General features: G+C 37.4%; 1 protein-coding gene across 10 annotated transcripts in view; it reads left to right on the top strand.

The window, feature by feature from the left end:
* The first annotated feature begins 4,366 nt into the window (after nucleotides 1-4,366).
* LOC129723171 (protein FAM107B) overlaps nucleotides 4,367-24,240 on the top strand; it is a 131,712-nt gene continuing 111,838 nt past the window's right edge. For 2 of the 10 annotated variants that reach the window (XM_055677214.1, XM_055677268.1), the window contains exons 1-3: nucleotides 4,367-4,602; nucleotides 8,671-8,903; nucleotides 9,427-9,728. The gene's annotated coding sequence lies outside the window, so the exon portion shown is untranslated. Of the gene's footprint in view, nucleotides 4,603-4,636; nucleotides 4,763-8,670; nucleotides 8,904-9,426; nucleotides 9,729-24,240 lie in introns of those variants that run through there. The other 8 variants (XM_055677236.1, XM_055677219.1, XM_055677244.1 and 5 more) reach the window with 8 other exon arrangements.

Consider the following 24,240-nt stretch of genomic DNA (forward strand, 5'->3'; position numbering starts at 1 on the left):
GCGCTTATAGAAAAATCCGTCGGTTTGTTTCGATATTTCACGACTTTTTTGCAGAGCGGCTGCGGTGGTTGCGGTTGACTGAAATTGTTGGGACGAATCACGAACGTTTGCAATGCGAACCAGGATCAGAAAAACTTATATTGTATTATTAAAATAATTTGGGGATTTTTATTCTATAATAAAATGTTTCAATACTGACAATGGATTGATGTTTAAAATTAATTTGAAGTTTTATATCACGGGTTAAAATACTGTAGAGAAGTTTAAACAGACTGCTTCGGTGGAGACATGAGTAGTCAAATTTACATCTTTTATTAGCTTAACTATCAGGGCTAGTTGAAGTAATTTCCTTAAAAAAATCAAAGGTATGTACATATTGGGTAGTTTAGCTATTCACGGATTTCGGATTTTTATATATCAGTTAAAAGAGTTTTTTGAGCAAAATGTGATTTTTAAAAATTTTATATCACTGTCCTTCGATTTTATAATGAAGAATAAAAACCGCTTCAAAATCGCTATAATGACAACAGTGTGTTTTAGGGGTATGTATATTTTTTTTTCTTTTGATAAGAAATCTCGCGTAATTTTTCAAAAGGACCTATCTAACATTGAGAGACTCTCTTTGTTTACTTTCTCTTTGATCAATAACTATGTTATATTTTCCATATTTCATAACACTCAATGCATAGTAAGCAAGACAGTATAACAATCTCTCGATTAAGGGGAAGAAAGCTTGGAAAATATTCATAATGACGACGTTATTAACGAAACAAAGTGAGAGAGGAGAGAATCTCTTATTGTTACTTAGGTCCTTCTGAAAAATTACGCGAGAAATGTCAAAAGAAATACATATTGTACTGACTTTTCTTAATTTAAACAGCAAAACTATTGAAAAAATCGATTTCGAATTTTAACAACTGTAAATAATTTTAAGACATACCCTACCATCAAGAAATCATGACACAGGGAGGCCAGGTGATTTTTCAAATATCTTCACACTCCACAAAACAATGTCTTTATACATAGGAAATCAGTAAACACGGTCCCCGTTAAAGGTTACAAAACTTCCAGTGACACATTAAATCGAGTGCGGTTAATCAACCGACTATTAGGCTTCCACTTATAAGGCAATCCACGGGTGACGTATTTTTGCTTGTACGTTTGTTATTGTTGCTGTTTTTCAAGCTGCAAAATCAAAACACGACCAAAACCGGAATCTTTCAATGTCGGCAATAATATCAAAAGTGATTTTATATTGTTGTATTCAGGATTGGCACTCGCGATACTAGAGCTACCGATCGGATAACATTTGTTTTTCACGCTTCTGGATCCGGATTGCATCCAAGTTGAGACCGATCGAACGGATCGAACATACATAAGTTGAAAACAGACTGAAATCAGCTGATCGCAACTGTCTCGTGGATTGCCTTATTCACACGCGCTCAAATATTTTCGATATTAAGACATGTCTTCACAACTGGCATCTTTGTCATGACACGTAAACCAGGGTTATATTTTCCACAAGCCAGCAGCAGAAATGTCACTTTGCTTACTATCAGGGTTATATTCCCCAAAAGCACATCTGTTCAACTGAAGAACCAAAAACGAGACAGAATCTCTTTATTTTAAGTATCGACATCTAGCGGTGGAGAGAATGCATTTTACACTCAAATTTCATCACGCTTATATTCCATTCATTCAACAAAAGGACCGTATGAGCTCTCGCCGCTTTTTCGTCGAGAGAATCCTTTGTTCTCCCCGGTGCTGGTATAGCGAGGGTGCCTTTTCATGATAAACGTACAGTGCCACCCGCATACGTGCAACGGTTTTTATGTAGATATATTTTTAATGAATTTCATTGTTGCCCAAGTTCAAAACTGAATATCTTGACTAACGACAATTATTTTTTTACATTGTACCTAATGTCGTAAGCAGTGCTGGTACAGCGCGTCTGATATGCATTTCTAGCAATGTTAGGTATAAAAAACGGTACGAGAAAAAAATATTGTCGTTGATCGAGAAATTCGGTTTCCAAATCCAACGAAAATATTCAAGTAAATCAACTAACAGGTTAAAATAGTTTCAACAGTCGTGAGGTGTACGATCCAAGAAAATTTGTTAGACAATGTTTGAATGGTTGAAAGATTTTTAGTTTAATTTGTTCTATTGACGTTGATTGTGAATTGTTACTGAATTTCCACTTCAAAGATCTCTTGAATGCGGTCCTGTGTGAAGTGCGGTCGGTCCTGTGAACTTGATTTTGATAGATTCAACTATTCAAGATCACCTTTTTGCCTGGTTATTAAAGCAAAAAAAAAAATAGTTTTTTGGTGCATGTTCAAACTATTGGAGCGAACTGTTCGAACGATGCACTGTAAAATCAATGTAGGATGGAACAGCAAAAAATGAATGTGAAAGCTTGGGAACCAATTTGCTGCAAAGTTTTGTTCGAAGTTGCATATCTGTTCTGTGCCAAAAGCCAGCAACAGCAATGTCACTCTGTGCACTATTTGCCAGTTAGTGAAAATTTAAAAAAAAAATTTTTTTTTCAATTTTAGAATCAAAGAAAACTCGTAGAGATCTAAGACAAATTACGCAATACCTACTGAAAGGTCGGTTATCGATTAGTATAAGAAAAAGCAGGTATTTTTTCGAATTAAAACCCCCTATTGTTGAAAAATAGAAGCAGTCTTGAAAAATAATTTAATTCAAAATCTCTGACTATTCGATGGTTTATCGATGATTGAGTTAATTAAATAGCACGAACCAGGATACGTTTTTGCATAGTGAAAACTACGATCAATCACCCTAGAGTGTTTTTTACACAGTTAGGGGAACAACGGGCAAGACGGTCACCCTAAGGAAATTATACATTATTCTGCTCAAAACACAACATTGCAACCGACGTTGACTAGTGCTTTTCATAAAATAATGCAAACCTTTCCTTTTTAGAGTGATTTTATATTAGTTTTCACTAAAATAAAACAGTCTCGAAAAACAACTATTTCACAACGTGCATATGAAACGGACCGACTGTGCTGGTAAGACGGCCCTATGAAAGACTATAGCAAATTTCTTTTCTATACTTTTATATTTTCTATATTTTCTTCTAAATGGTGCTATCGTCGTTTTCTCAGACTGCCCATTTTGCGAACACAACGGCTGACCGTTTTGCCCAAGAGGCAAACAATTTTTTGGATCGATGTGATTTTTAAAAAAATCATATTTTTACTAAACTATCTTCACCCACATGTTTCAAATATGCTTAAATATTCCAATGTCATTGAAGATTATATTTTTCTGAAGTTTTACCGCAGCAGTAGCTTAAATTCGGCACGGCAAAAACTACATCACATTGCTTTGCTGTTGAGGGTGAGCTTATTTTTATTATTTCTCAAATAACTAACTATTGTTTCAATCTACATAATATCTCGAAACTCACAGAATGCTGTTGGTATGTAACTGGCATAAATGATTTGTGTTAATTTCAATGGTTTATATAGAAAAGAGCAACGGACCATCTTACCCGCCCTGTCCGTGTTGCCCGTTGTTCCCCTACATTTTACACGATTTTTTATGACGTTTTTCCAAATAACGCGATTTTTTTGCACGGTACGTATCCATCGTGTAAAAAAATACTTTACTGTATTAGCAGACTAAGAAAACAAAATTTTCTGACCTTTTTAAATTTCACGATCCTTATTTCATTGGATTTTATGCTTCAGAACGAGCATATTCGGTGAAAAATTGTCTTTACTTCAATCTAAAGTATTTCTTGAGTTACATTCTATAATAACAAGCAGCCTCGGAGCAGTTAATGCCATATCCTATTTAACGTGGGCAAATTGTTGCTCTATACACTGATTTTGCATCCAAATCTTAAAAGCATAAAAGCTGTTGTACCTGTTGTAGCATCGCTATCGACCGGCGAGGAGATCAAGAGCTTTCGCTCCGAAAGACAAAGGCGCGTTTGTTGGTAACTGGGTTGCCAACATGCTTAATAAGAGCGATGAATTTTAACAGTATCTGAAATGCATAAGATTTGACTAATTCACATAGACACGAATAGTTCAAAACACATTTCCATCCGTATTTGTTTTCTCTGACTATACGTTATTTGTTCAGATGAATTTTATAGTCCTATGCCTATCATACAAAACGAAAAATGTGGATATTCTACATTGACAATATTTAGCGAAACTGTTAGCCAGTCGGCGGCTCAACGGAAACAGAGAAACCAAGAGAGAAGAAGAGAATGCGCGAGAGCGACTTTTGTCGGAGCCTCCTACTCGGAGCGGAGCTTACATTGGAGAAAGAGTACAGTGTTGTGTATTTATTCATTTCAAAGCCGGATCAAATGCGTTGGTCGGGTCAGTCACATTTCGAAGTTCGCATTGTTTGGTTGTGTGTTTTGAAACTCGTCCGAATATCCCGACAACTTTTCTGTGGAAAACAATCGATTGTGCCGCGCAGTAGTGGAAGAAAAAAAGACAATCGCCGCGTGTGCGTTTTGGGTATTTCGGTTTTCGGTGGGCAGTGCATCCTGTAAGAAGTTACCCAGGTTGGAATATTTTGCTTGGTTGATGTTACTGTTTCCGAAGTGTAAGGAAATTGTAAAGCTATTTTGTGGAAAAGTGCGCAACAAAACGATTTAGACCTAAAAGTGGTCAAAGTTGCGGTGCTCTGTTTTTCTCTGTTGGTGAAATTTAGCCGTGAATTATTTGATTGACGTTGGATTGTGCATAGCCATATGTTTAAAACGGTATGAAGGCGAATATTGTAATGAAACCAGCGTTTTTCACTTTTTTACTTAAGAATGGTTTTAATAGACTTTAAACACTATATTTTCAATGCAGTACCTAGCCAAAACATGCCTTTCTATGTCGCTTTTACAAACTTCTCAGCGGCGGTTGATTTGATTTGAGATCTGTTGGTGAAGTTCGTAACAAATATGTTATAGGCGGCAATTGTGTTTTTCAATATGCAGCATCAAACAATATGATTCATTTCTTTTGTACCAAATTGACTGTTGCACACTTGCATGTAATATAAAATTAACATAACTAAAAAATCGTTGAATGTTGTATAAGAAAAAAGGTTCACTAGACAGTAATTCTTTCCACTAAGTTAGGTCTTGGCTATTGCAGCTAGTCCAACGCAAACATTCGACCAATGAGACATAGCGGAAATTGAATCGAAGGAAACCAAAATGAAATTAGGATACCTAGCCATCCAAAGCAGCGAGCTTTAATTTGTATTGTGCCGTGTCAAATAAATGTGTGAACAAAAAAAGAGCAGCGATCGGCGAAACCTTCCGAGGAAGGCTACTTGATCAGGGTTCCAAAAAGGTTTTAAAAGTGTTCTATAAAATGTTCAAGCAGTTCAAAGTTTGGCGATAGCCCCGATATGGGTTGTTAGATTCGTTTCTCGAACGTTTCTGAAACTTCGTAAGTATATCAGCCCCTAATTTCACTTCTGCTACTGGCTGGCTGTTAATGAGGTAAATTACCTACCTCTCTGTCGAAATTAGTTGAACAAGATCTTGGAGGTTCCTCCCGCTCGGATGCTTCCGTGGATGCTGGCAGTAGCGGAAAGGCGATGGGTTCATTGTTTTCAATTTTCGTGTGGACCACCAGCACTACGGTTGTATCGTGGCACGGCCGATATGTGGCCGATTTGCAATTTCTCGAATCTGGCTATTGGAGGTGGAGGAAATTAACAATTATTGTTACACTTACGAACGATTACACGCGCTGCTGCCTGTCGAGATGTTGTAGCGTAATTTTACTTAATTTCTGTTCGATTTCGATGTATGGTTGGATTTTCTGTAACATTTCCTTCGGCAAAATATGCCGAGGAAGTTTATTTTTTTTTTATATATATATATTTCACCAGCATATTTGAAACTAGGCTTTGGGCTGGTGATGTATCGAATATATTTGTTTTGATTATTTAGCTTTGAATGTTGAATAATTTGAATTCCTTTTGATTGATATTTTCAAAATGGTATCATGTAGCATCATTCTACTTATTTCTTTTCTTGATTTATTTTCGTTTTGTAGAAATCTATTTTTTATACACAGTTCTTGGACTTTTGAAATACATGTCTTTCGAAAAACATGTCCAAACACTACAATAATTATTATTTTAAGGATAAATAAAAACCTTTCTCACCTTATATTAATCCTGTTAAAATCAATTAGCACAAAGTAAAGCGTCGAAACTTGATATTTTTGTTTATTCGAAACTCTTGTAGAAAGATCTACCTCATTTGAAATGTTACTATTTCGATGGCTGCTTTTACTTTACAGACCATTTGTTTATCCTACTTATCTTTGACAAGTTAAAGAAAATTGATGTTTTCATCAGTTTTTGAATATTACTTCTAGGGGCATTTTAATTTTCAAAAAATCTGAAATTATATAAAACACTATTGAAAGGTTCAGCCCGATCGGAGAACTTCGGTACAACCTGTCTTGGAAACGTGGTTGCGGTCTTGGCGAATTGGCCGTCAGAGCCTTGTTTATTTTAGAAAATTCAAGATGGCGATTAAATTCAAGTTTGCAGCCAAACTTTCGGTTACTTCAAATAAAATCCTAATCAGGGCTGTCCGTAGGAGGTTTTATAGACACTTTCAAAGCTGTAACTCAATTTGAACTTCAAGGATTGCTTAAAATTATACTTATAATAACGGGTCCACTCCTTGTCGATTGAGTGATCTATCATTATGAACTCCTTTTTTCACTGTTTTCAATCAATCAAGCACATTGATTTCAAAATTTTAAGACCTGTGAGTTAGTTGTCTGGTTTTAGCGAGAAATGTTCAGTTATTTTAGAGCAAGCTCCAGCAATGATAAACGACTGGTAAAAAGCTTCTTGGTTGTACAGTTTAAGAGTGCTGTCGTTTCCAAGTACGATTTTTCATTAATTTATTTACATTTTTATATCAAGTTCTCTGTTTTTTTACTATCATTGCAAGTTTTGAATCATTACCGGTTTTAATTACACTAAGGTCGCTTTTTACGCGGTTTCTTTTCACGCGGATTTTTTACGCGGATTCCGGAATTCACGCGGTTTATTTTACGCGGATTCCGGAATTTACGCGTTTTTTTACGCGGATTCCGGAATTTACGCGGTATTTTTTTTTTCGCTCGGATTTCGGTTTCCCTTCACTCGGAATGCAAAATTAGCGATGGTTTTTTCTACGCGAATTCCGGAATTTACGTGGTTTTTTTACGCGGACTCAGGAATTTACGCGGGTTTTTTACGCGGATTCCGGTGTTTACGCGGTATTTTTACGCGGATTCCGGAATTTACGCGGTTTTTTTACGCGGTTTTTTTACGCGGCCCGTATCCCCCGCGTAAAAAGCGACCTTGGTGTATTGTGTTGTTTGAACAACATTAGCTAACCAGTCTAACCACATGCCTTTTAATCGAATTTGGTAGATCCTTGCCGTGGGTCTTCACTGGCTGGGCTTGCATGCAGTGAAACACGGGATTTCACCCGGTGGTGATAAGGCTGCACAGTTCATTGCTGTTTTCCCCGGTCGGATAGATATACTCAGCTCTCAAGTTTAGCTTAAGACAATAGAGGAAAATGTTTGAATAGTTCGCGTCTCACGCATTTAGTGCGGTGTGGAGGCGGCTTCGAGGCGGTACGCGCAGTAAACGGATCCGTCTGGCCACTAGGCGGCGGCAAAGGTGAAAGAAATGTAACATTTGTACCAGATAAACTTCGAAAGTGAAATTTCCCTATCTTGAGAAGTCATGCATGTGCCGTCATGCAGCAATATAAATGCATACCATTAGTCGCCGTCCAAGGACGGCGAAAAAGCGTAAGGCAGCACAACGTGAGACGTGCATTCATATTTTAATGACATTACAAACGCAGTTAGTTTTTTTTTCTTTCTTCAGAAATATACTGTTTTTGTTTATCCGCGTGTACTTGGCCTTCTCGCTGTATTGTGCCGTATGCAGCGAATGAAAAAGTAACCGCACTGAAGCGCCCCCTACCCGTGTCTGAAGATATCTATATAGAGAGCTAAAAATCGAATTTCATTGTGTATCACTGGATGCGTTTGAGCATTTCCAGCCAGAATCATCTGAAAACACACGAAGTTTTCGATCTTTTCTTATTTGAGTTAAGAAAACACCATGAAAAAATTGCTATGCAAGTATGAGTTATATTCACCTTTTACCAATTAGCAACATAAAAAAGAATTGGAATTCCTAAGTATGAATACTTTCTCCAGTCGTGAAAAAATCTCAGATTTCCAGACCAAATACGTGTGCAATGTTTTATTCTAAGCGAAGCCACCAGAAATTGGTCGATCGGTCATTTGGCGTGGAGATGCTCTGCTAGCACCTCACACAAAGCTGCTGGATGTGCTACATCAGGTAATGAAATTATTACACATTTGATTACCAGTTTTTTGCTTTCCTGTGTGCCAGTGCTTCACGCGGATACACCGAAATAATGAAACAATATTGATATGCTTCGATGGCGGAAAATGGGGGAGACAAGATGTGGTGTATAACTGCCGGGGTAACGGATGACCGGAGGAAGCAAAAATCGAGAGAAACAGAGAACCAAGACAAAAGAATTGCACGTACATTTCGCCTTCCTATTTGATCCATTAATATCTCAAAAAACACCCGTTTCTGTTGCAGGCTTTTCGTGAAAATAAATTGGAAACAAATTAAAACAACAAAAACAAGTGTTTCGAAAAACATACTCACACAAGCGCTCACTTTCGTGCGTTTGTTCCGAGTGTGGAGTCTGGGGATCATCTCGACTTGGAAACTTGCGTACAAAAGTTTTGGTACAAGCTGCTGCGCAGCGGCTCTAGTGGCTGTGAAGAGCCAGATAAATAAAAGGTGAAATAAAGGAAGGCGAGAAGAAGGTAAAACAATCACCCCACGGGCCTGCAGCTTTTATTTTCGGAAAAAGGCCCATTCGTTGCGAATCGCAACAATAATGTAGCGGTTGTTTTTCGATTTTGAGATGAAAGCAATTTACGTGTGAACCTGATGGAATGTCAAAACCGATCCACTTAGACTGGGCCCATCTGTCAGACCTGTCGGATAACCTACAAAGTGAACTTGTTCTCAGTGAATGAAGGGAATTCCTAGCATCCACCGAATGCGGCCGTTCCGCACGTGCGCTCCGTGCAGTTTGCTTATGTGTGTTTCACACTTTAAACTCAACCCTCTTTGTTTTAGCTTTCGGCTGTGTACATCTAAAATGTCAACAAATTGAACCAGTCTGCTGGAGTATTGCTTGACCGTTTTTTCGGTGGATGCTGAGGAGAAACCAAAACAAATGCATACATATGTAGTTGAAGGAAGGCCCAAAACAAGTTTTTGCGCATCCCGTTCGGTGTTTAACGGATGTAGTGGTGATTCGTTCTTGTCTTTTTTTTTCAGTGCATTTCAGTGTGTTTGTGTTTTATCGTGCAAAGCTTACCAAGTTCTAGATACTTAAGAAAAAGAAAACCCACCCGGTTTACTGTGCGACAGCGGAAACAGAGAAGAGAGTGCATGATAGTAAGTAGTGAAACCATCCCGTTGTGTGGACCAAATCATCAAAACAAAAACAACGAGCCACCGAGGTCGGTAAACTAACAAGTGAAGTACAAAGAAAGACGAATCTTTCTTTCCCACACATACACAACCATCCTCGGAACGTGACACTCACTAGGGGGAATTCGCATACTCGTTAGCAGAGGGTAAGTTTCTATCAGCTCTTGTTACCGATTTTATTCAACCCTTTTTTGCTAGGATGCTGGAAAAAGTGATCTCGGTAGAAACTGTAGACAGACTCACATGTAGACTAGCTTTGAATACAATTCAGAGCTATTTGGGTCGATGTTTGATACCGAGTGCAGGCTAATTTTCACTGGATTTTTTTACAATTGCACTTAACAACGGTTCGACAAATTATTCGCGGTTCAGTAATCGATACGTATACTCGTGCTTTCAAGCTCTAATATTTTGATGAGTCTATTGTTTTTGCTGCAGACGGTCTTGTAGACAGACGCGCAAAGAGTGAGGCCAAAACCATCAAATAAACCGCCATATTAGGGCTCCACAGGTTAATAAAGTTAACAAATTCATGCGTGGATACTTTTCGTAGCTGCAATTATATTTTCATCGGAAAATGCGTCAGTCAAGCTCAATAATACGAGTGCAATTAAAAAAATTCGGATATTGTAAGTTGGAGGCTGAATACGCATTAAAGTGAAGTAGTATTCTTCTGCAATCTTGTTTTTTTTGCACTTTACAGCGCGAAACTAAATCATTTTTTCGCGGTTGCCAGGAATTATTGAAGGGATTATTTTAGCAAAAGAGTTAGGGGCCATCCACATACCACGTGGACAGATTTTTAACGATTTTGACACCCCCCCCCCTCCCCCCAGTGGACAATCACCCATATAATTTTTTTTTTTTTTTGGGACCGTGGACATTACACAACCTCTCCCCCCACGCTGTCCACGTGGTATGTGGATGGCCCCTTAGCATATTTACTGCTTTTCTGTTTGCGCGGCTGTATATAAAACCGTTTGCTGTTTTAATTAATTTATTCATGGTGAGATCTAGACTTCCAAAATCAAATATCTGAACATTTATTGGTATTATTTGCCTTGATTCTTTGCTCTACAGTCTTTTTCAAAAGTGTTCAAAGACAACATGAAAACTCTCGAAAACGACTACACTTAAGGATGTGTTCACTGAGAGCTTTTTATTTTTTTATCCTCTTTGTGAATTCATCACTGCGATCAGAGACATAAAGTAATCCGTACATTGGCAGTATTACTATTGAAGTAAATGATACGCTTTTCACTCATATACGTGCTTGTGTGTGAGGTTTCACCCTTCCGTTTCAAGCCTACTGCTCTGCTACACCGAGCCTCTTTCCATCCTACCAATATCACCAAATCACACTTTTTTGTAGAGAGACCTTACCGAACGTTGTTTTTTGATTAGGTTCATATTCTAGAGGGGCTTTTGTTGAGAAGGAGTTATATCGAAACCTCATTCCCGGTGCCAATATCGCCAGTTACAATTCCCCGGAAAGGATTTATATTCCGCTAGTCAGTTTTATCATAAGTAGGACTTAATATTTTGCCAAGAGGGAGAAGTCTTATCGAAACCTCGTTCCTCCAGCCAATATCGCATCATCATTACAACTCTTTGTCTTTTTTTAATACCCTCAACTGACCCTTACACCAAAAGGTTCACTAGGAGCCTCCTTACATTTACTAAAGATTAAGATTCAAACGAGGAGACATTAATAACAAAACAAACAACAAACAAATTCCAGTATAACTTAGTTCCTTTGATTGCATTCACGATTAAAAATGAAATCTAATATACAGGGTGGCAACGTGAATGAGATACACTTCATTTATGTCATAAAAAAGTCTAAATCTTTCACCTTTGTGTTTGATGATGGCCCGTATACGTTTTTCGAAGTTATTGCAAGCTGCACGCACAACTTCGTTCGGCATTTCGTCCCAAATCTTCACCAAACGTTTTTCAAATATGTACAAACTCAAATGCCTAACGTCGTCCAACTTTCCTAGCATATATTCCCAGATTCAGATGAACTGATGAAACAAGGCAAATTCTGCTTACACCATTTTTGAACGATCAATGTCTTATGCGCTGGTGCTGAATCCTGTTGAAAGCAAAAACTGTCTTTCCCAAGAAGCATTTTAGCGCAAGGATGCAAATTGCCTGTTGCAAGTACTTGTTTGCCGTGCCATTTCACAGTGGTCTAAACTCGAAAAATCGTGATCGTTTTAGATTTGACTGTGAAATATTTATTTTATGTACCCAGTGTCTTCAGCAAGTTTATTCCATATAACAAGGCCTTTTGGCGTTTTCGGTTTTTTGATCACTCCCCCTAGTAGTTAGATATAAAAACTATTTTTTCTAATTTTCAAAATACCAGATTGCTTTTTTCAGCGAAGTTGCAGGAAATTTTCTAAGAAACTCTATGTCGTCATATCAGACGTACAGATAGAAGATTACAGTACTCAGCAATTCTTTTTCTTAGAGATTTTCCTACAACTTTGCTGAAGAAAGCAATCTGGTATTTTGAAAATTAGAAAAAAATAGTTTTTATGTCTAACTACTAGGGGGATTGATCAAAAAACCGAAAACGCTAAAAGGAAGCCTTGTTATATGGAATAAACATGCTGAAGAAACTGTGTACATAAAATAAATTTTTCACAGTAAAATCTAAAACGATCACGATTTTTCGATTTTAGACCACTGTGCATTTGCAAAAAGTCTTGATGTATCACGAAGTTTAAGGTTTAAGATCATTCATGAACGATAATAAAGGGTCAGTGCTACTTCCTTGAGGGACATGGTTACAATTTGTTAATGATTTGAATAATAACTTTCTATTAAAGTGTTGACTTTTTATTTCTTATCATTGTGGTTTTTCAACAAACTTTCGTGAATAACTCTAGAGAAACATTTCAAAAGGTCCTATCTGCTTTGGTCGATTTTTTTATCGATCACTTTAATTCAATCACCCCAACTTATTAAACACTTTTTATGACACGTTATTTGCCCAAGTTGATAGCGGAGGAATCACTCCCCAAGTAACACACGTTGGTATAGAATAGTTGACGTTACCTATTCCATGACAGCAATATCATCAGAAAAGCGCAAAACATGAAGGCTAGTAGAACAAGTACCGATAACTGCATGAAAGCAAGCCAACTTGATATAATTAGTGGCAAAATACATCTCGAGTACTAATACGGCAATGCGCAAATCTGTTGCTATGACAACTGTTAACAAGCGCATGCGCAAATGTGTTGTGTCTGCGCAGTGCAACTAGATCGACAATTGCTTTTACCAGTGGCAGTTTTAATTGATTATAAAATGATGACAAAAACTAATATTCAACTCTTCAAAAAGAGTTGTTTCTTTCCTTTGAATATTGAAATTGTTTTCGCATAGTTTGTACGTTATCTTGATATAAAATCTAACAAAATTAGAAAACGTTGTTAGATATACAATAACAAAAAACTGAAGTGATATTGGTTACACTGCAAGCGTTGTGTTTATCTTTTGATGGCGCGTTTCGACCCGCTTCGAATAAATATAGAAATCGTTCATATAATTTAAATATTAATTTGATTAAGTAATTTTAAGTTGGGTGTTGAATGCTATGACTATTGTACTAAGGAAAATCATTTTACAGGTACGTAGTGTTGTTATTAGATGGTGTAAAGTCTTACGAAAAGACCAAGTGATAGTGATTGTCATTCTTGAACTCATGTTATTAAAAACATCTCCAAAACCAGAAAAAAACGAGCTTGTTTTCGAAATGCAGTTGTATTACTGATGAAAAACAACTTCAAACACAGTATAATAACACAAGTTTTCAATTGCGCTTGTAGTACACTTATATGACTACTTTCGCTGTTACTTATTTTCTAACATGTTTTGTGTGTTACTTGGGTCTAGCCTCCTGAATGAAAGCCACGCTTGGGAGAGTTATTAAAGCTGAACCATTACCAAAATGAAAAGACGCTCCGGAAAAACGATGAAAGCAGATAGGACCTTTTGAAATGTTGGTCTAGAATTGTATCATATGCTTTTTTGAGGTCAAGGAATTAGAATTTTATGAAATAACTTAGCGATTACGTCAGATAAAGGTCTTATATTAAGCGTCATCCACAAATTACGTAAGGATTTTTTCTAGATTGATCTGTGTGCAACATTTTGTTGTCAATGCTTAATTTTATTTCTCATTACCATTTTCCCCTGAAGAGAACTACTATGCGTGAGTCAGATCAGTTTAATTATGAGAGAGACTTATCGTTGTAAGGAGAAAAGTCAACAGGGGTACTATACAATTTAGCTTGAAGGAAGGGTATGTAATGGAGAGCCTGAAAATAAACCAATGTTAAAGGCATTTCGGTTTCGAGTTTGATAAAAAAAAAGTTCTGGGTCGGGTTCGGTTTTAAACCGAACAGAAAATTCGGGTTTGGGTCGGATACGGGTTTGAATAACATTGAACCCGACCATCTCTACCAGTCCACCTGCTTATCAGAGCCGACTGAGTAACCTTGCGGCTACGAGCATTTTGAAGTAAAATAAAATCTCAAATCGTTTGCAGTCAACATATAATTTATATAAGAAAATAAAAAAAAAATAACAAAATTTGCTCTTCCAAAAAATTAAAAAGTAATTTTTGCACCAATTTTGCATAGATGAAGTTAAAATATAGTTGAAGTGGTTGTTTATAAGACACGATCGCAAGGTTAACGTAGAGTTACGACAGCTTGTCTTATGTCAATGTATGTTTTAAAATAGGTTTGGGAATACACTCGATTAGGGTTAATCAATTAAATGGTGTGAAGCAATAAACTTCAGTGATAATTCTCTTTCAAGTCTCTTTTTTATTAACTGAACTGAAAAGCGTGGTCTAATTGACCTGAATCATTCGAAAATAATGTTGAAAGTTCATGCAACACAGTTTTAGGTAGAGTACTACTTCACCGTCAAAACCAAACGTCGAGCTAGTTTCTAGTAAGAGTCAACCGTCTTCTGACTGCAGTGATCGATTATACAATGAAGACTTAATTTCTGCATGCTAGCTTTTATACGTGACTACTGAGTGTTAACATTCCGGTAGGCCTGTCTTTGTGAACTAGAGCGAGTAAAACAACAACACCCAATCGGTTATAAAGTCAAATCCTAAGTATACTTGTATTTGTATATTGTCGTAATTCTGAATAATCACCTATTTAATTAAAAAAAGGAGTTAATTTTTTGAGAAACTTGAATTTATAACAAGATCTTGGTAAAAAAAGTTGAAGAATTAAAAAAAATTTTTTTTATTGTTTTTTAATCTAAATTAATTTTTTAATATCTATATAATAAAAATTATTTGGAATCCTCAAATCACGATTTAACTAAAGAACGGATCAACGGATCGGCGTGAAAATTTGTTTGTATGAGTTTCTGGGACCGAGGCGGGTTATTATGCTGATTTGAGGCCCCTCCCTCTTCTGGAAGGTAAAGCTGCCATAGAAATGAAACTCAAATTTACGCATAACTCAAGGACTAATCAACCAAATGGAACAAAATTTGGCACGTAGAAGTTTTTGGGTGCAGGAAATATTTTTCTGGTGGTACGAAACCCCTCCATCTTCTGGAAGGCAGCGGTCCCATACAAATGAAAAACAAATTTATGCATAATTCCATAGCTAATCAAACAAATGGAACCAAATTTGACATTTGAAGGTTTCAAGGGATAAGGCATGTTCAGAAAACCGGAAAACAGCTTAAAATGATCGAGATGATGCACAGAAGCTAAAATTCGACCCTAGAGAATTCTATTCTATTCTATTGAATTCTATGATCGCGATTTCCTGTTTCTAGAAAACAGACACAAATGGCCGAATACCACCCAATATCAACATATTGTATGATAATTAAGTAGATTGTAAGAACAATCACGATCATAAAACAAATAATGCTTAGAAACCTGCACCAACCAAAATTATGGATTGGAACAAGATTGAACGTAAAGCATCCAAAAACCACAAACCAGACAAATCTTTTCAAACGATTCACCTTTTGAGTTTAAACGTATTCAATACCAGATTCGTCATGCATTTGCAGGCTCTAAACAAATCGCAAGGTGAATCTTTGAAGGTATGTGGAATCATTTAGGAATGGGGGATGCATGCATTAATGCATTAATGTTCAAAATTGAAAGTAAAACTTTAAAGATTTTTTCTCAAATTCAAGATTTTTGAGAATAATTAAATTCTAATGATGCAAAAATATTCTAACAGTAATTTAAAATCATAAAGCTTTCCATTGTATTCCATTACGTATTGAGATATTTCAAAATCAGGTTTTGCAAATCTCAGATTTATATGAAAGAAGGTTTTTCATTTAAACAAAAAATTAATTTGAAGAAAAAAAATTATTTGTTTCTCTTGTTCAATTTTTATTTAAGTGTTTCTAACTTAAATTCAAAATAATTTTAATTGAAAATAACTTTAAAGTGAATACTTTAAGGAAGTTATTTATTACACCCTTTTTGATTTTTTTTGAGTTAAATGCTTATAAAAAGGCTGAAAAGATGTCACATGCGCTATTCTGATTATGATAACAGATTAAAGGTTCAATGGCTAACCGAATTTAAGTACAGTTAGGTCTTTTTTCATAAGGTTTCATTTTACATGTTTTTTAAAGACAATTTTTCAAATAACGCGGTTGTTTTTACATCGTTTATTCAAATAACGCGGTTTTTTACACGTTTTTTTGCATGCACGATTTTTGTTCTCGCGCAAAACAGTTACAGTAAGTAACAGTAATGATAACAGACTATAGCAGGGTGTTTTTTACACAGTTACAATTTTACACGTTCATTTTACGACGTTTTTTTTAAATAACGCGGTTTTTCACACGATGTTTTTTGCACGGTACGTATCCATCGTGTAAAAAATACTTTACTGTATTTCGATTAATTTTTTGGGTACTATTACTGCAGTATAGATCATCATGACGCAATATTGGATCTATTGTCTTCCAATGGTCGGATGCACATAGATCGTAAAATACCCTTATCACACAAAGGGTTGGATTCACCCGAAGTTGTGATGCGATCTCTATACTCACAGATCGCATCACCAGCTCGGGTGAATCCAATCCTTTGTGTCAAATAACATGTTTGAAATCTCTTTCTCATTTGATGTGCATTTTGAGGGGCCAGTTACGTTGTTGATCATTACAAAAGTGAGATTTTTTGTGAACTTTGCTGCTGATTTTTCTCATGGCAGGGGCATTAAATAACGCTGTTGGTGATGCTCGAAATAAGTTTCAATTCCCAAGAAATCCATCATTCCACTTTGTAGCCGGCGTAACTTTCTTAACTGAACAAGTCTTCTATCCAGGAATTATGAGCCCGAAGAAGGCAAACCGATGAACCTAATGTGGTATGGAAATTCTGCGACAGGGTCATCATCTCATGGTACGTCGGTTTCCTACTGTCGCGTCAGAAACGGGCGTGCCGGGAGTAATCGTCAAGATGCACCGAGAGCAAGTTATTAATTAATTCAATTAAAAGTGATCAACGAGTGCGCCGAGCTGCGCTCTGCCGAGTCAACAGTTTTACTTGCGAATGCAGATGACCGTCGTTCAACGACAAAATAATGCTGATTGGCGTCGAGCGGCATCACCAACGGACCACGCTGGGTTTCAGTGGACCGAGTGGGTCATCAGCGTCGTTAGTGTCATCGAAGTCGCTCAACCGTTGTCAGCCAGTATGTACAGTCCGATGGTGAATGAAAGCCTTTCATAAACGGAACGTTTCTCTTAAATGCGAATACCTCCGATTGTTTCAATGGTTCAAGTTAGGTCATACATTCATGATATATTCATTGAATTAAGCAATTGTCCCTCTTCTCACCGACTACTTTCATTCTTTCATACCGAAGAGTGATTCATAAAGTATGTGACTGATAATCTAGATATTATTGCATAAAATTATCTGTTATATTAGTACTAATCAGGCTGGTAACAACTCTTGATGGTGCTCTACGATTGTTGATCATTTTTCCACTCCAACCACTTTTACGACTTTATACTAGCGTGCTAAGAAATCTAAATCTTCCATCGTTTTTTTTGGCCCTTACGTATGAAAATCAACAGCCAATGTCTTACGTAGCCATCTTCCGCTTTTATGTCATTGTTGTTATTTTGGAAAAACTGCGAAAACTCCCCACCCATCCATAGTCGCCCTCGTCGGTGGTTTCAATAAAACTTCAAACTGTTGATCAAACAATCAATTGTGGTCGAATTGGCCACAGGTCGACCCATTATTGTTGCTGCTGTTGCTCACCCATATTTTTTCTTTACGTATCGTCAAAATTCGTTTGATGCTCAGTCGATCGTGGCTCCTGTTACGCGGACGTGCCGAGATTCGAATCGGAACTTACATTCGGCCAGCATGCCGGCAACGGTATAGGCACAGACTTTTGCGCAATCATCTTACCCCCGCCCCCGCTCCTACGCATCTATTGCTTAGGCATTCGGCAACCAAAACAAGCACTCGTGCTGTATTGGAAGAGGTAAAGGAGGGCGGCCGCAGAAAAGGCCGGTGATCTTATGTCTGGCATACGCTGGTACCTATGTAGCTTACTGGTTAGGCGGCCACCATCCATAAAGATATCGGACGAGACCCACATTTTTATGCCGGGCAATGATACACGATCGTCTTGTTTCGTAATACTCGTACTGCTTCCGACTTACATGTGGATTCATCAGCACGCATACAGGTGGCATGCAATGGAGGCTAATGTGGACTCGAAATGGCTTCATTATTGAGTTTCAGCATCAAACAATCGAACAATACGCACTCGTTGATCAGCATTACTGTGTACGGCTGTCAGCTGTCAAATTTTATCGACACCTCACATTAAGTTCATGTTCGATACTTTGCCCGATTGAGGTTTTTTCGATAGTTGTAGAAAGTTATTATTATTTGTTTAAAACAGCACCTTGTTCATTGTATTGAAAGTGCTTTTGAGAATGACTCGGACAGCCATCGGTTTACGAACAATAGTGTAAACAGGCAACGATTTGGAGAATTTTCCTGCGATGACCTTTATATTTGTCACAAAATAAATCAACGTAACTAGTTTCAGCATTTGGCTGTATTTTGATTTTTGTGTCCAGCAAAACGAAACTCTGTTCCGATATGTTAACTATCAAACTATCGTAAGGCTCTTTTTGTATACGCTAGATCTATTTCGTGTTCCAATGTATCCAATAAGACAATCTTTGCGTCTACAGGCCTTCAAATGCGAAATGCACCCAGCAGGACAGTTTGTGGGCTAGGATTACGATTTCGACACTGAATCCGACATTGAACACGCGCAATAGAAAGCAGTTTCAGTGGCGATATGTGACAATGGATGAAACACGGATCCACCACTAAACTCCTGAGTTGAATGGGCAGTTGCCAGTAAAACATTGGCCAGTATTTTTTAGGATTCACCAGGTATAGTATGAAGAGAGACATGGCAAAACAATATTATTGTAACCAACCGCATATAGCGAAGGAAAGAGTACTTTTACACAAAGACAACACTCCTGCTCAATTGGTAACTGGTACCTCACCCTCCGCATTAGCAAGATTTATCCCTGAGCGGCTATTTCTTGTTTCTTGGATTGAAAATGTGCCTGTCTGGGTTTGAATTTACTGCAGTTGTTTAAATAATAGGTACAACTGATATAATGGTTAGGGGTCCCCGTGGTTCAGTGGTTAGCGATGTCGGTCGGCTAGCTCTCCCACACGGTTGTGATATCGGGTTCGATTCCCGATCAGGTCGAGGAACTTTTCGAGCTGGAAATTTTCTCGACTCAGCACTGGGGCACGGTGTATCGTTGTACTTATCCTACAACATGCAAAATGTGCCGAAAACAATATCGATAACGAATTCTCTCAACTAAATTAGTTGATCGAGACCGCATTAGCCCCAGGCTAGCGTGCGATATTGTTTTTGATATAAGGGTGAACCCAAATGGTTTTTTTAAATCTCAGTATAAGCTCAATACGTTACGATACGTACAAAGGGGTGACCGTGGGTTCGAATCTCAATAGAAGCAGGCCTTTCAATGTCAAAGGACTTAAGAGGGGTGAGTTAATTCTCAAACTTCTCCACGAGAATTTTCTCCAGACTGAAAATTTCTGGACTGAACCATTGATAATTTGATCGACTATACACCTCAGTAGCTTGTGAGATGATTCAAGATGAAGGTCGATGAAGAAGATAAGATAATAGTAAGTCTGGAATGACGAACCAGTCCGAAGACTGAAAGTCTCTATAATAAAGGAAAAAAGTGAGTCTGGAAAAAAAACAAGTACGAACCCTAGCAGGTTCTTTCTCAATAAGTGACACTGCAAACATGAAAATGGCCGATTCAAAAGCAGAACAAAATGTTCGGACTATGCTACAAAAGATCAAAGTACTGGTCGCAGTAGAGTCTATACAAAAAAACACAATACACTGAAATCCTTTGAAGCGTTTTTTACGCGGATTTCCCAGAAGAGTCGTTTTTACGTGGCATGTTTTTAATGGTTTTTCATTTTCAAATCGTTTATTTAGAGTGTCCGATGAGTTTATTAATTCCAATTACGGAATTTATGAATATTCACTGATTTGGCATAACCTTTTTTTTATTTTATATTTTTTATTGATTTTCAGCTCGATTCTCAGGTAGAAATAACACTGCAATTGATCCTTTTTCGAAATTATTCAGCAGAAAGGATTAAAAACAAAAAAATCTCAGGAATCGATTGGTTGGAGTCTCATCCACGTAAAATGTTAGTAACATGTCTATTTTGCCACAATTCCCCTACAATACTAAAATAGGTTTATCGACGTTAGATTAACTTATTTGAAATCTGTTTAATGTCTGTAATAATGTTATTTGAAATCTGTTTATATCGAGAGCGTAAGAGATACTCAAAGTTAAAATAAGAATTTTGCGGGGAAGTTAATAATAAGAAAGTTAATCTAACGTCGAAATAAAACTTTTTTAGTATTGTAGAGGGATTAAGGAAAAATTGACATGTTTCTGACATTTTATGTGGATCAGACACTTACCAATCGATTTGTGAGACTTTTTTACTCAGTATTAGACATAATTTAACCACTTTTAGATATTAGCGCATTACTATTAATAATCATACATACTCGATATTATTTCGCTTTGTGAAATATAATAAAACTATGCCAGAATGTAAATAAACTCTTAGAATTTTGAGATTTGGCTTCAAAACAAAATGGCGTCGAAAAAACATCGAAAATTTCTGTTTTCTCGAAAATTCAAAATGGTGCCACTGTTACCCAAGGTAAAATGTGTTCGAACTCGAGGAAATTTGTTTTTGTGTCAAAATACCTTAAAAAATCATACAAAGAAGCCAAGGCAAAACAAATTGTTGCACTGTGTGTTGGGCAAAAGATTCTCGACTTAACCTGGCAACTAAAGTTTGCTTCGATGAGCCGAGACTAATTTGATGTCTTGAAGGTAAAACTTGCTTGCAAAGTGTGTAGCTTAAAAGTAATAATTTTTCAAGCAGCTGTAATTCTTAGGCCGATTGGTAGCGAGAGTTTTTTTAATGAATCATTTGAAAGTAGATAAATGTTATGCAAAAATTGAGGTGTGCTTTAACATCAAATGGATTGTGGGTTAGCTGTAAAAGCATTAATTGTACTTCAAATATAAATATTGAAAGAGTCAAAACCGCTTTTTTAATCGAAAAGCATACAAATTGTTTCTTGCTTCTGAGTGATACCTACAGAGGTTCCATTTTTTTAGTGCTCAATTTAATTTCACTGTTAACAATGATAAGCACTCCAAAATTAAAAAAAAAACAAATTTATGAGAGCTTGTTTTAAACAGCAATGGTCTATTTAAAAACGGAAGTACGATAGAAAACCCCTCAGAATGAACGCAAATCACGTAGAATAATCTACGCATCCTGAAACTATGAAAGCAATGTTTCACAATACCACTATACCAGAGCTTGTAAATAGCCAATCTCGAGTTCAATGTAGAGTCACATATCGACGCTCGTGTTGCATCTTCACTCACTATCTAAACATGCTACTGGCCTGGAAATTAGAGCCCCAGACGTCTCAAGCACCGGAGGTCAACGAGACTGCACAAACAAAGAAAATAGACGCGATGTAAGAACATCCCGGATGCCACCGAAAGGATCTAGTAGACCTGAATTTTAAATGTAGAAGTAGATTAGCAGACGAGACACCGAGAAGCGCGCTCTACTGATAGAGTAGAATATTGCACTTCTACCCACTGCGTCGTCGGTGGAACAATGCTAACGACCGCAATTGACATTGAAGGTGGCCCAAAGCTTCCATGCTATCGGTACGGGAAAAACTTTACCGCTTCTGACCGGTGCCATCTCCACTCGATCGGCGAGACGGAATTGCAGTTTTCCTAAGCCAAGTAACAAAGCGTCGCACTCTACCACTCACCCCAACCTGTTATAAACACCTCCACGAAAACAAAGCAACAAACAGAACAAAAGCAATCGACACAGTTAAACAGTCTATTGTTCAGTCTAGAGTTGTTACTGTGCATACAAGTTGCATTCGCAACGAAACCCTTTCTGTATTATATTCAGTCAACATTCGTTAAGGCGTCATTCCGTCAGTTTGTTCGCGAGGAAAGAGGGTGGGATGCAGTTGTTGTAATAACCTCCGAAAAAGCTGCCACTGTTTCGACATTGTTTTATTCTGCAAGGCGGCGATGAACGGCAAGTTCACACCAGCCAGCAGTGGTTTGTCGGTGTTGCGAAAAGCTGACTATTTTAAAATATTTGCTCAAATCGACGAGTTCGGAATTTTGAAGAAAACTGCAAGCTAACCTATGTCCAGTTCTCGAGTGTTGGAAATAAATAAATTGTTCGGCATCGAAGGTACTTGTCATGTCTGAAGCAACGATTGCGATGCTATGATTGTCGCATATGTTGCAGTTGAATTTTTTGCATACTAAAGTGATGCGAGGCAAAAGTTGCAGCATAATCGTTGGAGGAAAGTTCATGAAGTTCGGTTTTGTTATTAAGTGGTACATCAACTTAAATTCTTAAAAAGTTGCCAGATTATTTTCCGACCTACATCCCAAAAGGGCTGAGGTGAGCTTTTGCCTCATACTACTCTACCGTGCATCATAAATTACCTTGTTTTTGTGTTTAATGTACTTTTTAATCAGTGACTTAAAAACTCAGAGGAACTGCTGACGGCAGTAATGAGCTTCATTATGAAGGTACCATCCTCGCTCTGTCAACGATTTATATCGTAAGAAAAAAAAAAAAAGAGAGAGAGAGAGAGAGAGAGAGAGATGAAACAGTAGGTAAGACAACATCCCACAACAAAGCACCTGGTCTGGTATAGTGCAAACGGTAGCTTCAACTCACAAGGCGTGCAAAAGTCGTAAGAAGAAGCTTCGCAACGGTTGATCTACTAATTTAGTAAGCAATTAAGAAAACGGTTTGCAGTGTCCAGGCATGTTCGCGTACTGTTGCTCCCCTCGAACCTACTAGCAACAATGTGTGTTCGTGTGTGTATTTGTTTAAACTCCGCGAAACCTTCGAACCGCCACAAGAACGTGTGTGGTCTTTAGAAGGCATACGATAACAATGAAAATTGTTCATACGTTTTAAATGTTACCTACAGTGTTGCTCTGATCCTTCACATCACTGATGAAGTTTAGGTGAATTCCGGAGAAGCAAATTATTTATTGCTCCGCCATTAAAAAGAATGTGCATGTTGATTAGAATATCGAAGGTATGTATTCTGTATTGCCAGATTAGCTCAAGAATCAACTTAAGTTTGCGTACTATACTTTCAATAAATTAATAAATACTGGAATAAATTTATTCATCATGAGCTAGGAAGCCTTCTTCAAGAGAATACGTAGTAGGGTGAAGAACGGTTTAAGCAGTGGCGCCTATTTTAATCAGTCGAAGAAAACAGGCCTCAAATTCCTGAACTTTGATCAATATCGACAATTTTTATGATGGAAACGAAAACTTTGATTGTCTAGCTGTCTTACGAATATAAGAGACTTCGTCTCAATACACAGGCGGTTCCTTAAGCTAGTTAGAATATGTTCCCTACCCTAATTCGTTTCGTCTGTATTACTATTTTGTAATTTTCTCAAACTGTTTGCTTTTTCGTATCTTTACTGTTATGCAAGCACTGTTGTTAATTATTGTCTAATCAGAGACTAAAAATCGCGTTGATAGTGACAAAGACCGTATTTTAATTATAAAAAATATCGTACGAAAGTTGATTACCAATTTCGATGTTTTTCGGTGATTTGTCCGCTAAGACAGCTTCATCCAAGTGCGAGTTATTTGCTGATCACTTTGAAGCAGCTTTTCATCTGCAGTTGCTGCGCCCGAACAGGACAGGTTTGATTGTTGAGTATTCTACGTCATAGGAGAGCACGTTTTAAGCGCAATACGAATGCTAAAACACTCCACTTGTCCATGACCAGACGGGATTCCGCCATCAATGTTATAAAATTGCTCGAACGGACTGGAGGCGCCTCTCAACAAGCTGTTTACTCTCTCTCTCTCTCTCTCTCTCTCTCTCTCTCTCTCTCTCTCTCTCTCTCTCTCTCTCTCTCTCTCTCTCTCTCTCTCTTTCTCTCTCTCTC

This window comes from Wyeomyia smithii, chromosome 1 (genome assembly GCF_029784165.1).
Source record: "Wyeomyia smithii strain HCP4-BCI-WySm-NY-G18 chromosome 1, ASM2978416v1, whole genome shotgun sequence".
NCBI classification, from domain to species: Eukaryota; Metazoa; Arthropoda; class Insecta; order Diptera; family Culicidae; genus Wyeomyia; species Wyeomyia smithii.